At 42.3% G+C, this 8,834-nt stretch overlaps 1 protein-coding gene across 3 annotated transcripts in view; it reads left to right on the top strand.

Moving 5' to 3' along the window:
• Positions 1–4,924: 4,924 nt before the first annotated feature.
• The window catches only part of pot1 (protection of telomeres 1 homolog), a 399,782-nt gene continuing 395,872 nt past the window's right edge, over positions 4,925–8,834 (top strand). The window contains exon 1 of one of the 3 annotated variants that reach the window (XM_068050910.1): positions 4,925–5,000. The gene's annotated coding sequence lies outside the window, so the exon portion shown is untranslated. Of the gene's footprint in view, positions 5,001–6,198; positions 6,275–8,834 lie in introns of those variants that run through there. The other 2 variants (XM_068050911.1, XM_068050912.1) reach the window with 2 other exon arrangements.

Raw genomic sequence — 8,834 nt, 5'->3', positions numbered from 1 at the left:
CTCACCGAGAGTTTTGGAATCCACAAACGCAGGAGTTTGTTAAAAAAGCGAGTCACATGACTAACCTGCTGGTCCAGGTCTGGTTTTGAACTGCTTACAGGCAGCTTGGGTCAGACTGCAGATTGCAACTGAACTTGGAACAAAAGCCTCTCTCCCGTCTGGCTCTCTCTCCTTTACTAACCTCCGGATCCACTGACGTCACTTAAACCTCAAGAGAGAAAAGACTCCTACATTGAAACAAGTTTTAAAGCGTGCACTGGGCCCCAACGAAATGGCAAGACTTACTGGCAACCAAAGACTCTACATTGAACTCAAAGGGGCCGTAACTAAAACCCAGCTATTGCCTCAAACTTTGCCCCTTTATTCTTTCTACTTTTTCTGTCTCTATCTGCGTGTGTGTTTATTGCGTATGCATGATAGCGTGGTCACGTCGTGTATTCGTAGTCATTAACCGAATTAAAGATTAATTAGATGTTAGATTCTTGTTTAAATCTAAGAAAACCTGTCTGATTAATTTATTTGCCTTGCAATTGGAAAGCAGTGAACAATGATTCACTGAGGGGGAGCTAAAAACACGATTTTAAGAATTAAATCCTGTTAGGGTTAAACCAGGCAAAGGCTGAGAGGGAAGCCCTAGACCACTTTCTCATTTGGACGTAACAATATGAATAAGGCTCAGGCTATTTCAGCTGTGAACTTTCCTTTTATGTTCTTCCAAATATCTCATCCAACATATTCTTCCTATTCCCTCTTCAAATACATAGATTTACACAAACAAGAAGTTTGTTTGTTGCCTCCTTTCTCAAACTTTTATTCATTCTGCAGGGATCCTGTTCTCGCTTGTGGCCTTCCCATTATTCAGTGCAATTATTCCAATTCTCATTTAACACTCGAGGACTTCAGAGCCCATTAAATCAACTCCCAACTCCTGTTCCTTCCCTATTCCAAAATAAAAGATAAAGATGACCCAAATGAAGTAGGAAAAAATATATTTTGAAGGACTTTATGCCAAAGAGAAAAAGCCAGTTGATATTGAAAGTTGATTACCCAGCCTGGACTATGTGCTTATATCCTGAAGTGGGGCTCAATCCCACAGCCTTCAGATTCAGAGATAAGGGTGCTGCCAGCTGAACCAAGCTAACACCTTAGAAATACACACTGTGATCCCTGCCCTCTATGTCACCTTCACCAAAGTTGAATGCTGATGATAGGATTGGATGATGTTCTTTTCCTTCAGCAACATAAAGAATAAGAATGCTATTTGGAGACAGGGCTCTCACAGGTTCAGAAATCTGAGTAACTTTAGAAGGCTGCAAGTGTCCTGCCTTTTAACGACAGTCCTTTGCATTCTACTGGAGGGCAACAGAAAGTGGTGCTAAATCCTGGTACTAGCTACTGATGGCAGCTGGCAAGTCAACCCCCTCCCCCCTCCCACCAAGTATGTCTGACCAGCCTTGAATTTCAAAGATCATTCCAGAAACTTTTGTTTCAAACAAAGAGGCAGTCACATGACATGACTACCTGCGTAACTTTGAGAGTTTGTGATTCGTGCCTGAGAAAGCAGACAGTAACTGAACTCCAAGAAAGAACATCTCTTCTCTATCCCTCTCCAGCAAAGTCCCAGGAAAGTCTCGGCTGCAGCTAAACTTCAAATCTACAGATCCTCACAGTCATCAACAAGGAGGACGAATAAAGTCTCTCTTCGGCCTTCCGGAATCAGAGAAGCAAGCCTGAAATGTGCATGTGGCCCAGTGAGGACTTCAAGACTTCAATTTCAACTAAGGACACCTGGACTACACTTCCATATTTAAATTCCATTTTTATTAAGGACGCTACTCCACCCTCCCCACTCTTTTTTCCCCCTCTGTATCTATTTGTGTGTGTGCGTGCCTCTCATATGAATGTGAGCATGGATGCAATGTGTATTTTAGTAATTTTAAGCGATTTGGAGTGATAAGGTTAACCAACTTACATCTTTCTTGTTTAAACTCAAAAACCTATCTGATTGGTTCATTTACAATTACAATTAGAGGAGCAGGACCAAGTGCTCACTCAGGTAGTAAGTTAAATCACTGTGTTAAAAGGATAAACCCTATTGCGGTCAAACCAGAGAAAGGGCAAAAGGGGAGCCTGAGACCCTTTCCTCACTTCGTCATAACACAGCGTTTTGTTTTTATTTCAGATTTCCAGCACCCACAGTATTTTGTTCATGCTTTAATTTTTAATGTCAGGCTCACAAGAGACGTAGCAGCTGAAACCCAACAATTTGCATTGATCCAAAGTCCTTTGAGACTACCATCAATAGAGCTTGACAGACCACATTCTTGTTTCATTGCAGACAGTATCATTCAGCCAGAACTCTGCCCCTTTTTACAGTTAGTGACCATCACTTGCTGGGGAGTGCTTTAACAGACGTAGGATATCAGCACAACTACTCTAAATCTTTCAGAAGCCCTGGCAGCCTCACGTGTCAACTTATTGAGCTACTGGTCCTAGTTTCAGCAGTCTGTGTTTGTGCCACGTTGTTGCATCACCTCATCTGACCTTACAGCCTGAAGGAAATGCTAACGTGAGTGGAAACTTTGCCATTACCTAAAAAACTTATTAGTCTCCCCCGTCCAAGAAGCTTTGGGCTTAATTTACTCTTTTAATGAAAAATGTACAAGCAAATTATACATGTGCATATCGATAAACAATTGTTCAGAAGAGTGTGTCTTGGAAGGTCTATCTAATGTGCACACACACCGATATTTACATAGAACTACAAAGAGTGTACAGTAGAAAAACAGGCCATTTAGCCCAACTGGCCCATTTTAATGTTTATGCTCCACACGACAATCTTGGTGCCCAACTCCCTGCTGAATTAGTTTAAACCCTGAAGCATTGGTTAACCTGCCCACCAGAATATTGGTCCCAGCTCTGTTCAGTTGCAACCCTTCCATCTTGAACAGGTTCCTCCTGATTCGAATGACCCAGGAAACTGAAGCCCTCTCTTCTGTTCTGTCTCTGGCCTCATGGAGGTTTCATCATTCCTGCCTTCAACTGCTCCACTTGGTCAAACAGCCTTTTTCTCTAATCTCCAAAGTTTATAACTAATAGGTGTTCAAAGAAAATGAAAAAGAAAACATATTTTTGATGCCTTTATGAATTTCCTCCCGGAGTGTTTGCAGCAGCGTCCTGGAGATTAAATCTTTAATACCTGGAGACCATGATCCAATCCTGGAGGATTGGCAACCCTACTACAGGTCCATGGGCAAAACAGATTGAAACTGAGAGGCAGAGCTGAGATGAGGAGACTTTTTTTAACACAGCAAGTTATTATGATCTGGAATACATTTCCTGAAAGGATGATGGAAGCAAATTCCCTGGCCCTGATTTTGTGGTCAGCGGTGAAGGAATGGTGCTCACTGCTCAATATGCTGGCAGTGACCCACAGTCTTTGTGGGCTTTTGAGTGGAGCATTTCTGTCATCAGGCATCTGATCTATTGCTGGTGTGCCCTCAAAAGGGATCTGTGACATGTGTGAGCAGGAAAAGCAACAGTGCGACTCTTCAACTAATCTGATTGAAGAATCCTTCCTGAGCCTCTCAGAGTCTAAACTCGGAAGTATAAATCAGATTTAGATCATGTAAAGTGAAATAAAGAGAGAGAATGAAACATGGGATTGAGATATGTAAAAGAGACAGTACAAAAAAGTTAAAATATTAAGGTCTCCAACACGAATACATTCTGCAGGAATGAGGCTCCACACTTGTAAAATTTAATTTTCAGGGACAAGAGAGGTTGCTTCATAGTAATTAATACTGATCATGCTGTTAAATATTCATTACATCTGAATGCACCAGCCCTAACTTCTCCTGCAGGTAACTAGTTAGCAAGTACTGCAAAGTCTCACCCTTACATTGATTTCAATGTTGAGTCTATTGGCAAGGCCAGTTCCAGTGTACTCTTTGGAGGAGCAGGGTTCCGCATTTAACTATGCATTTGTGTACTCTGTTAGCTGCTGTCCAATTTACTCTATAACAGTGAGTGTTGTTAGCCTCAACACAAAGTGCAGACCATTAATAACTTTCAAAAATGAATTGGTTAAAAACTTGAAAATGAAAAAAAAGGCAGGGCCACGAGGAAAGAGCAGGGGAGTAGGAGTAATTAGATAGTTCTTTCAAGAAGCAGACACAGGCACAATGGACAAAATGACCTCATTCAGTGCTCAAAGATTCTATGATTCACTGCATGCATTCGGTTTAAAAACCTAAGAAATAGGAGCAAGAGTAGGCCATATGAGCCATCGAGCCCGCTCCACAATTCAAAACAACCATGGGTGAACTTCGACATCAACTCCATTTTCCTGCCTGGTCCCCATATCCCTCAATTCCCTTTGTGCCCAAATATCTACCAAACTCAGTCTTGGTTATACTTATTGAGTGAGGATCCACAACCTCGGGATACAAAATTCCAAACGTTCACAACCCTCTGAGTGAAGAAATTTCTCATCTCAGTCCTAAATGGCTGACCCCTTGTTATGAGACTCTGCCTGCACAACCACCCCCCGCAAAATTCCAGACTCTACAACTAAGAAAAACAGCCTGCCAAGCCCAGGAAGAACTCTATACATTTCAACAAGATCACCTCTCATTTTTCTATACTCGAGAGATCATAAGCCCATTCAACTCGATCTTTCCTCAGGACAGTCTTCTTATGCAACCGACATAATAAAAATGTTGAACCCAACTCTTCCGATCTCTCCTGCTCACACAGCTCGCTTTGCCTATACCACTTCCTCTGCACTGTTTATTCCCCTATTCTCTGATTGCAGCCCTTCCTTGCAATGAGCTGTATTCATTCCCAGGCAGCAGAGTGGGGTAACGCAAATCTCAATCTCTGCTCCCTCCTCTTGGCTGGGCAAACACGTGTCTGACTCTGAATGAACCGATCGCTTCCGGGTTCCCCTTCCCCCTCCCCTCTGCTTGGAAAGCGGCTGGTAAACAGGAACTGAGCGGGTGAGTCCCACGTTTATGCGGGAGAATGAGCTTCACGTGCATTTAAAAAATAAATAAAGCTGCAATTTCACTTTTTTGTTTCCTGGGAGGGTGGATTAAAGCGACGAGTTACTCCGGACACATGAGTTTTAAATGCAAAAAAGGAGGAAAATTTGGTGCAAATAACGAAAAAAAAAGGTGCAACTGGAAGTGATTGCAAAGAGTTAGTGTATGGGTCATATCCCGTGCATTGCAAAGGGCTCCACGTCCTTATTACAAACCGGGCATCAGTTACAGTGATCCAGCAATACAGGAGCAGGGAAATTAACACATTGAGTGTAAACAATTCAATATCATACATAGCCTGCTGAGAGCTTACAGCTTAAAATAGACAAATCATTGTCAGACTGTGCAGTTAACCTGTGCATCTTGTGTGTAACATGAACATGGGCTGCATTAGCTCCCAATGAGGCAAATCTGGAAACAGCAGCGGGCTAAACTTTAACTTTAACCACGCTGACAACAGCCTCCGCAGTAAGACGAGCCCCACGGCCTGAGTAATTAGCCCCTGTCACAGGGAGTGAAGTGTGGGGATAAGAGACTTCCCACAAGTGTAGGAACATGTATTGCGTGAACGTTAGTAAAGAAGCGGGCGGTGGGGGGAAGAGAGTGGAAAGAAACGATCTTGGCGATCAGATGGAAATGAGCTGAAAATGAAACGATTCTGCCTGTCTCTGTTTTCCCCCTGCAATCATCGTTCATTTCGTAGAAACCTCTCTCTTCACCTTCAGTATCAGTTTTAACGGTGAAAATACTGAAAAAGGAGTTACGAAAGGGAGCATTGTGCACCTTTTTCGAATCAAGATACTTTTAAAATTAGAGAATGTAATTTCTTCAGTTTTTTTATTTGATAACTATAAAATAAAAAGAACAACTCGAAGTGGACGGCGATTATGCAATAAAGTGAAATCCATTTAACAAAGACAGCTGCAGGAATATTTCATTTTGATTGGTTGGTAGGATCCATGCTTGTGGTTTACTTTGAACTAATCAAATATCAGAAGTCCCCCTTACGCTAAAAACTGTCTTTCGTTTTATCGGGATGATTTACAACATCTGCAGTTTCAACTTCCAATAGTATGACAACTGTTCCCCTACAACTGCCAGAACGTAGTCTCGTTTTATAATTCCCAGACATAATAGCCAGTGGTCATTCTCAACAGGTTCTGTACAAATGTTGGAGGTTCTTTTCCTGTTGTTTTGGAACACTTTTACTTTGCTTTTGCTGCACTTAAGTATGTACTTTCTCTGCATACATTGTTTGAATCATACCAATTTATTCTTGAAAGATTTATTTTTAAGTGCTGCCTTCCAATCTATGCTCACCTCATATATCCTAAGTTACCCCAATTCACATGTGAACAAAGTCCAGAAGAATGCTGCTTCTTGTGGACCCCTTGATGCAGTTATGCACTACATTGATAAACTCAGTCATTCCTGGCTTGTGTTGGGCATGTTCATGCAGTCATTCCTGGTTTATGTCGGACGAGTTGATACAGTCATTCCTGGTTTATATTGGACGAGTTGATACAGTCATTCCTGGTTTATATTGGACGAGTTGATACAGTCATTCCTGGTTTATATTGGACGAGTTGATACAGTCATTCCTGGTTTATATTGGACGAGTTGATACAGTCATTCCTGGTTTATATTGGACGAGTTGATACAGTCATTCCTGGTTTATATTGGACGAGTTGATACAGTCATTCCTGGTTTATATTGGACGAGTTGATACAGTCATTCCTGGCTTATGTCGGACGAGTTGATGCAATTATTCCTGGCTTATGTTCTGTGAGTTGATGCAGTCATTCCTGGCTTATGTTGGACGAGTTGATGCAGTCATTCCTGGCTTCTGTTGGGCGCGTTGATGCAGTCATTCCTGGCTTATGTTGGACGAGTTGATGCAATTATTCCTGGCTTATGTTCTGTGAGTTGATGCAGTCATTCCTGGCTTATGTTGGACGAGTTGATGCAGTCATTCCTGGCTTCTGTTGGGCGCGTTGATGCAGTCATTCCTGGCTGATGTTGGACGGGTTGATGCAGTCATTCCTGGTTTATGTTGGACGAGTTGGTGCAATCATTCCTGGCTTATGTTCTGTGAGTTGATGCAGTCATTCCTGGCTTATGTTGGACGAGCTGATACAGTCATTCCCGGCTTATGCTGGGTGAGATGATGCAGTCATTTCTGGCTGAGGTCGGACGAGTTGATGCAGTCATTTCTGGCTTATGTCAGACGAGTTGTTGCAGTCATTTCTGGCTTCTGCTGGACGAGTTGAAACCCCCCATCATTTCTATTTTGAGTTTGTTGCTCACTCCTTGAATATTGTTATAAAAGATGGATCTTTCTTGTTTTGGTCTGGCAATTTTTTGTAACCTCAACTGTTCTAACTTTTTCATGGAACACTTTTATAACGTGGCTTTTTCTGCAGTACAGGCATGACTGCTTTATATAAGGGAACCACTCATCTTTCCATTATCCCCTGAACGCTTTGTATCTTTGTAAGTTATATTGACTTGCATTGAACTGGGTCAGGCACATTCTGATTCCTGTAACATTGTAAATACTGGCTGCTACTGGTGCCTCTAATTCAGTCACTTATTTGGAATTCTATGTTCCTGTTTATTTCATTGAAAAGAGAGGCTGGCCATTTCCAAAAGTGGAGAAACTGGACTTTACAATGTTCGTCCTGATTATGTTTCAGGTGGGAATAATTTTTATTTAAAAAAGCCTTGTGCTTTTCTGTTAGTTTTAGAAAATTACTGTACAAGAATCATAGAAAGTTTAAGGCACAGAAAGAGGCCACTTGGCCCATTGTGTCTGTGCTGGCCGATAAACGATCCACCTATTCTAATCCCACCTTCCAGCATTTGGTCTGTAACTCTGCAGATTACAGCACTTGAGGTGCATATCCAGACTCCTTTTGAATGAGTTGAGGGTTTATGCCTCAACTATCCTTTCAGGCAGTGAGTTCCAGACCCCCACCATCCTCAAGGTGAAAATGTTTTTCCTCATCTCCCCTCTAATTTTTCTATCAATTACTTTAAATCTATGCCCCCTCGTCACTGACCTCTCTGCTCAGGTGAACAGACCCCTCGCCTCCACTCTATCCAGGCCCCTCAAAATTTTGTACATGTCAATCAGATCTCCCCCCAGCCTATCCAATCTTTCCTCATAGCTGCATTTTTCCTGGCAACATCCTCGTAAACTTCCTCTGTACCCTCTCTAGTGCAATTACATCCTTTCTGTAATGAGGTGACCAGAACTGCACACGGTACTCAAGTTGTGTCCTAACCAGCGAGTTGTACAGTTCCAGCATACCCTCCCTGCTCTTATATTCTATACCTTGGCTAATAAAGGAAAGGATTCCATATGCCTTCTTAACCACCTTATTGACCAGTCCTGCTACCTTCAGGGATCTGTGGACATTCACTCCAAGGTCTCTCACTTACTCTACACTTCTCAGTATTTTCCCTTTAATCGTGTATTCCTTTGCCTTGTTTTACCTCCTCAAATGCATCACCTCACACTTCTCCAGGTTGGATTCCATTTGCCACTTTTCGGTCCATCTGACCAGACCATCAATATCTTCCTGCAGCCGACAGCTATCCTCCTCGCTATCTACCACACGGCTAATCTTTGTGTCGTCTGCAAACTTCTTGATCATGTCCCTTACATTTACATCCAAATCGTTAACATATACCACAGAAAGCAGGGGACCCAGTACTGAGCCCTGCAGAATGCCTCTGAAAACAGCCCTCCAGTCGTTAATACACCCGTCAACAATTATCCTTTGT

This window comes from Heterodontus francisci, chromosome 18 (genome assembly GCF_036365525.1).
Source record: "Heterodontus francisci isolate sHetFra1 chromosome 18, sHetFra1.hap1, whole genome shotgun sequence".
Lineage (NCBI taxonomy): Eukaryota > Metazoa > Chordata > Chondrichthyes > Heterodontiformes > Heterodontidae > Heterodontus > Heterodontus francisci.
The sequence above is the reverse complement of the archived record's forward strand: the minus strand, read 5'-3'. Positions and strand labels throughout refer to the sequence as shown.